We start from the raw sequence: 7,067 nt of genomic DNA, 5'->3' as shown, positions 1-7,067 counted from the left end.
TAAAGTTCACTGATTTTAAGTGTACAGTTTGATGAGTTTAATAAATTTATACAGTTGTGCAACCATCACTACAATCCAGTTTTAGAACATTTGCATCACCCCAAAGTCTCCTGGTGCCCATTTAGAGCCAACCTCCACTCCCTGCCTTAGTCTCAGGCAACCACTGATCTACTTTCTGTTTCTAGAGATTTGCCCTCTTTAGAAATATCTTACAAATGGGATCATATAATATTTACTCTTTTATGTTGGCTTCTTTAACATATTTTTTTGAGATTCATCCATATTGTTGCAGATAACAGTAGTTTGTTCCTTTTTATTGCTGAATAGGATTTTACTATATGGCCATACCACATTTTGTTTATCCATTCATCTGTTGATGAACAGTTGGGTCATTTCCACCTTTTAGCTATAGTGAATAATGCTGCTGTGAACATGGGTATAGAAATATCTCTTTGGGTCCCTGCTTTCACTTCCTTATTATTTTTATTTTTAAATAAGAAGAAAAATTTTATTTCAAACAGGTTCAGTGGTATGTGTGCTACAGCAAAGGCTGGTTGTAGCAGTTTCCTTTCAAACCTTCATTGACGTATAAATTAGACATTATTTGGGAATGATTAATTTCTGGTAAAATGTAGATTCAATCCAACATTATGCCAATTTTTACTTTTATTGTAGACCTTATTTTAAACTTGCATCACCAAAAAATGATAATAATCTAAACAGCTACTCCTAAGGTAATGAGCTGTCCTCACTGTTGCTTTGAAAATATACACCTAGGTTTTTAAGAGAAATTCCGACTTCATCCAAATCTGTTATTTAATTCTTCAGTCATCATCTACTGTTGGCTTGATTGTCACTTCTCTTCTTATTTGACCCCAACCAATTAAATGGCAGTGTTTCTCAACTCTTCGGCTAAGGGCAATTTTTATTCCTACTTTTGAGATTTTGCCCAAATCAGCCTTGACTGCACTAACTCTTCCTCCTGTCGACAGGAATCCTATGTCCACCATACGCACTTCATTCTTAGACAGCTTTTGCACTTTTGCTGCTTTCTTGTCTCCTTCAGTGCGTACACCTAGAAGCCGTCTAAGCAGGAAATAGGAAATTTCCAGTTCTGTGAAGATCTCAGGTAAAGCTCCAACTGCACCAAGTACCTGCCCCACCATTCTGTCAGCCCAGCACAAAGTGGGGTTAATTTTTGTTCCAATGCCAATAAGCCCTCCTGGAGCAGCATACTGAAGACCATTACGCTCTGCGAAAAGCAATACAATTTTGGAAAAGGTGGGTTTTCACATGAGTTTTCCTTCGCTATTTTTGGAACAATACCAGGTCTGACTTCTATCTCCTGGCCCACCTTTAATACTCCTTTTAGAATACTACCACCATCTACATCCCCCTTAAGGTCATCAACTTCACAGCCAGGTTTGTTGACATCAAAGGATCTAATAACAATAAGTCGGGGTTCTGAAGTAAAGTCTCTTGGGGGTACTGGAATTTTCTTTACTATGTACTCACAGACAACTTCAATATTGTATTTTAGCTGAGCAGAAATTAGAATAATAGGAGCTCCTGCTACTGTACCTTGTACAAATGCAAGGATCTGTTCATACTGTTCTTTAGCCTGGCTTTCTTTTACCAAATCAATTTTATTTTGTAGACTCAAAATAGGCTTCAGTTTCATGATTTCTATAGCAGTCAGGTGTTCGAAGTCTGTGGTTGAGGACAAGACTCGTTTCCAGCTATCAACAGAAGAGCTGCATCCATCACTGCGGCACCGTTCAGCATAGTAGCCATCAAAATATCGTGGCCAGGACAGTCAACAGAGGAAACATGTCTGACTAATTTGAAGTTCCCTTTGGTCCCTGGAATGTCTGTAGGAAACTCATCGGTGTGCTACTTCCACAGGATCTATAACATTCTGGCCGAGGACAACTTGGGTCGTCAAGTTTATAAATCTTAGCATTAGCATAGCCAAGACTGATTGTAATATTACTTTCTAGTTCATTTTTGAACCTGACAGTGTGAACTCCAGAAATAGCTTTTACAACTGTAGATTTCCCATGAACTGCATGACCAATTGTACCTATATTAACAGTGGCTTGTCTGCTTATAACTTCATGTGAAAGTGGCGTCAACTTGGTAACATCCAAAATGGAGAGATCTTGCCGAGAAAGGCACGGCTGCACTAACGTCACACCAGCCTCTCCCCACCGCCATCTAGCCCGGAGAGCTCACTTCTTTTGAGTATATATCTAGAAGTGGAATTACTAGATCACATAGTAATTGTATTTAATTTTTTGAGGAATGCCATACCGTTTTTTAATAGCAGCTGTACCATTTTACATTCCCACCAGCAACGCACAAAGGTCCCAATTTCTCCATGTTCTTGCCAACACTTTTTTTTCCTGCTTTTTTAAGATTTATTTTATACAGGCCATCCTAATGGGTGTGAAGTGGTATCTCATAGTGGTTTTGATTTGCATTTCTCTAATGATTAGTGATATTGAGCATCTTTTCAAATGCTTATTGGCCATTTGTATATTTTCTTTGGAGAAATGTCTATACAAGTCCTTTGCCAATTTTTTAATTGGGGTGTTTGTTTTTTTGTTGTTGAGTTGTAGGAATTCTTCATATATTCTGAATATCAATCCTTTATCAGATATATGATTTCCAAATATTTTCCCCTATTCCATAGGTTTTCTTTTCACTCTGGTGATAGTGTTCTTTGATGCACAAAAATTTAAATTTTTGATGAAGTCCAACTTATCTATTTTTTCTTTTTTTGCCTGTGTTTTTGATGTCATAGACAAGAACGCATTGTCAAATCCAGTGTCATGAATATTTCTCCCTATGTTTTCTTCTAAGAATTCTATAGTTTTAGTTCTTTCATTTAGGTCTTTCATCTATTTGAGTTAATTTTGGTATATTGTGTAAGGTAAAGAACTTCATTCTTTTGCATGTGGCTGTTTTCCCAGCAACACTTGCTGAAGACTGTTGAATGGTCTTGGCCTCTTTGTCAAAAGTCATTTGAGCACATGCTAGGGTTTATTTCTGGGCTCTCTGTTCTATTCCGTTGGTCTATATGTCTGTTTTTATGCCAGTGCCACACTGTTTTGATTATCGTAGCTTTGTAGTATGTGTTGAAATCAGGATGTGTGAGACCTTCTCCAACTTTGTTATTCTTTTAGAAGATTGTTTTGGCTTTTCAGGGTCCCCTAAGATTCTATATGAATATAGGATGAATTTTTCTATTTCTGCAAAAACATTGTTGGGATTTTAATAGATTGCCCTGAATCTGTAGATGGCTTTGAGTAGTATTGACATCTTACCAACATTAAGTCTTCTAATCCATGAACAGGAACATCTTTCCATTTCTGTGTCTTCTTTAATTTCTTTTAGCAATGTTTTGTAGCTTTTAGTATACAAGTCTTTTGCCTCCTTGGTTAAGTTTATTCCTAAGTATTTCATTCTTTTTAATGTTATTGTAAATGAAAGTGTTTTCTTCATTTCTTTTTCAGTTTGTTCATTGTTAGTGTATGGTAATGCAACTGATTTTTGTGTTCCCTTCATAACTTTTAAGACATTGATCCACCATCATTTGACATCTAGGATTTCTTTTGAGAAGTTTGATCCATTCTGATTCCCATTTCTTTATATGCACCTGTTCCCTCCACCTCTACCTTGACCCATGGACTTTTTATGGATTATCTCTTTATCTTATTGTTTGAAATTTCACAATGATCTTCCTAGATGTGGATTTTTTTTTTATTCACTATTCTAGTCACTCGGAGAACGCTCATGTCCTTTAGTTCTATAAAATTTTATTTAATTTTTCCATCAATAAGTTCCTTCCAGTGAATTTTTCTCTTCTATTCTTATGAAATTCTTAGTATTTAGATTCTTATTCTTTGGGTTTACAACAAGTCTTCATATCTTTTCTACTTCTATTTTCTACTTCTTTTTTTTTTGGCCATGCTGCATGGCATGCAGGATCTTAGCTCCCTGACCAGGATCAAGCCCGTGCCCCCGGCAGTGGAAGCTTGGAGTCTTAACTGGACTGCCAGGGAAGTCCCTCTATTTGCTACTTTATTGTCATTTCATTATAATTTATGGGAGACTTCCTTACTTTTTAATTTTAATCATTTTGAATAATGTTATTTTGGTTATCAATTTTAATTTCTAAGAGCTCTTTCTTGTTTTCAAGTTGGGCATTAATAGCACTAACACCTTTTAAATAGCATTTTACTTTTGCTTTATGGATGAAAAAATCATGTTATCTTTTTGAGAATATTACGACCTTGTCTATTTTCCTTTCAAATTCTTTTTCTCATGTTTACTTTCCATTGTATCTTCTATGAAAAGGATTTCCTTAAGGGTCTGATGATTTCCTTAAAGCTCTCTGTCTATGTTTAATTGGAGTTGTTTTTGACTGGGGGAGAGGATTTACTGGGAGAGGAGGATCAGGTTGCCAGTGACCCTTTTCACTGTATCCCTCCAGTGTCAGTATGTGGGGGGTCTTTTTTTTTTTTTTTTTTTCCTACCAGGGAAGTGCCATCCAGTCTCCTGCTTTAGAATTCTGTTGCTGTATGTGAGGGTGTACTTGGCTGCTTGCATTTTGGAAACAGAGCAGGAAAAGGTGGAGGGTCCTTCGTATGTAAAGAGTAGACTTTCATGGAATTCTCTTATTTTCACTGTTTGCCTAGCTCTTCTGCTTTGATGAACCCATCTTCCTGAATTTAGAATCTCCTTGGTTTAATTTTTTTTCAGAGAAAAGACTTCTAGCTTCCTTGAGTAATAGGGAAGGCAGACGCTTGGCTGCTCGTGTTGGTGAGGACTCCTGGGAAGTCCACGTGTTCCGAATACAGACTTTCAATCGTTTCCCTTCTTTTCACCCCAACTCCCACATCCACAGGTTTGTTGGCTGGAAGTTTGCATGCAAGGTTGGTTACACCACAACACTTTGAATGTATTGATTTTGTATGTAATATCTGGTGAGGCAAGTCCCTCCTCACTCTTCTGAATTTTCTTGGCTAGTCTAAGACACTTATTTATTTACATGAATTTTAAAAAATCATGGAAAAGAATCTAAAAAAGAATATATATACATTATGTATAACTGAATCACTTTGCTATGCACCTAAAACTAACACAACATTGTAAATCAACTATATTCCAATAAAAATTAAAACAAACAAAACAAACAAAAAAATTACAAAGTATTTCTATAGACGTGTACAGATCAACACGAATTTTATAATAATTTAATTTAGTTTCCCAAATAACCCTGTTGGGGTTCTAGTTGAATTCTTATTCATTCTTGTATTTCTAGTGCCTTGCACAGGGCCTGGATCACGTTAGGCTTTCAAAAAACATCTGTTAAATGGAAATTAACCTTTGATTCCAGTGCCTGGGTTCTTTCTATTACACCGTCCTGTCTGATTTGTGCTCAGGTCACAGAGTCAGCCGGAAGCAGAACCAGAAGAACTCAGGTGTCATAACTCACCATCCAGCACTTTTTATACCGCATTTGTACCTGTTAAACACTTCTGAGCAGTTACACACAGCCCAGCACAAAGGCTGTGCCAGAGTGAATGGAAGGTCATAAGCCCATAGGAGACAAAGTGTTTTAAAATCCTGAAGAAATATCTCTGCCTGGGTCAACCCGTCCCACCAGCATCACAAGCTTCGGTGTGGAGGAGCAGGACGGACAGGTAATGCCCGACAGGTACATTTATGTTGGGGCAGATGGAATGTTATCAAATTTATTTATGTTTTCCCATAGGAGGAACTGTATTTCAATGGCATGAATATGAGTGCAAAAATAGGATGGTTTATCTGCCACGTCTGATCCATGTGGAGTTTAAGTCATAAAGTTTATTAGTGCCCCTGATTTAATGTGACACATTTCCAGTGCAAATTACTCTGAGATCATCGTGTTCATAAAATATGACAGAAATCTTTTAAGTGTAAGCATAAGTTCTGAATTAATTTAATAACCCAGTCTGGAAAAAGGCACATGGTTTAAAACATACCATTATGCACTGGACTCCTACTTTCCTCTTCTACCCGCCCCCGCTTCTCGTGCCACTTTTGAAAAGCTCTTCTTCGTGTCTTGAGTCAGCCGGCCTCTTCCCAGAGCTCAGGGTTTTGCCTTCTCAAGGAGATTTGGAAGGAGATGTATTAGCATGGCCAAGGTGAGGGGGGTCCATCCTTCTGTACCCTGGGGGCCCTGAGCACAGCTGGTTTTAGTTTTTAATAGTACTCACCCAAGAGAATGATTTACCACCCTTAGTGGGCTGGGTGGTGCGTTGGAGCGCCAGCAGGCAAACCATAACATTGGAAGGCCACGGTTGCAGGGGGTGTGAATGCGCCCCCCTCATCTTTCCAGATGGGAAAAAAATTACAGCAGCAGGACACATGCCCCGACTCTCAAATGCACGTGACATCACTGTGTAAATTGTGAAATGTAAGTCTCTTTATCTCGTGGCAGTGTAAAACAAAACAAAATTTTCACCACGACAAAAAATAGAATAAAGAAAAGCTAGGAGCCCTTTGGTATAACTCGACCAACAGGATATTCAGCCTTCCATCTCGTGGACAGACCAGTGACACCATGTCAGAGAAATCTGTGACCCACACTCACCACTCATGCTCAGATATTGCAGGGCCTGGGCTTACTCCATGCTCACTTGCTAACTCACTTCCTGGGCAATCCTGTCTTTTTTCTGGACCGTGGGGTTGCCCTTTGCACTGCCGAAGGAGGCTGGGACCCTGCGCTGGAGGGGGACCCTGGACCCTCCCTAGACGAGCTCTGGGGCAATCCTCTGGTTTGTTCCTAATTCAGCCTCCAAGCAGAGCCTGGAAGGGCCACCCGAGTGCCCAGTGATGAGACCTCTTTCCTGGCTGTGCTTCTGAGACGAAAACAGGGCAACGTGCTCCAAGTGGATCATTTCTTCCCAGGTGGCTGCCAGCAGCTCAGAAAGGATGCTCTGCCACGGTCCGAATTTTGCCTGAGGGGCACCATGGAGGGTGAATATCATTCTTCTTTCAGGTTTCCGCCATCACCT

The 7,067-nt window shown here is 39.1% G+C and overlaps 1 pseudogene; it reads right to left on the bottom strand.

Annotated features, from left to right (window-relative positions):
* Positions 1 to 751: 751 nt before the first annotated feature.
* LOC132356515 (eukaryotic translation initiation factor 2 subunit 3-like) lies at positions 752 to 2,036 on the bottom strand (annotated as a pseudogene).
* Positions 2,037 to 7,067: the final 5,031 nt, after the last annotated feature.

This window comes from Balaenoptera ricei, chromosome 21, assembly GCF_028023285.1.
Source record: "Balaenoptera ricei isolate mBalRic1 chromosome 21, mBalRic1.hap2, whole genome shotgun sequence".
In the NCBI taxonomy this organism is placed as follows: domain Eukaryota; kingdom Metazoa; phylum Chordata; class Mammalia; order Artiodactyla; family Balaenopteridae; genus Balaenoptera; species Balaenoptera ricei.
The sequence above is the reverse complement of the archived record's forward strand: the minus strand, read 5'-3'. Positions and strand labels throughout refer to the sequence as shown.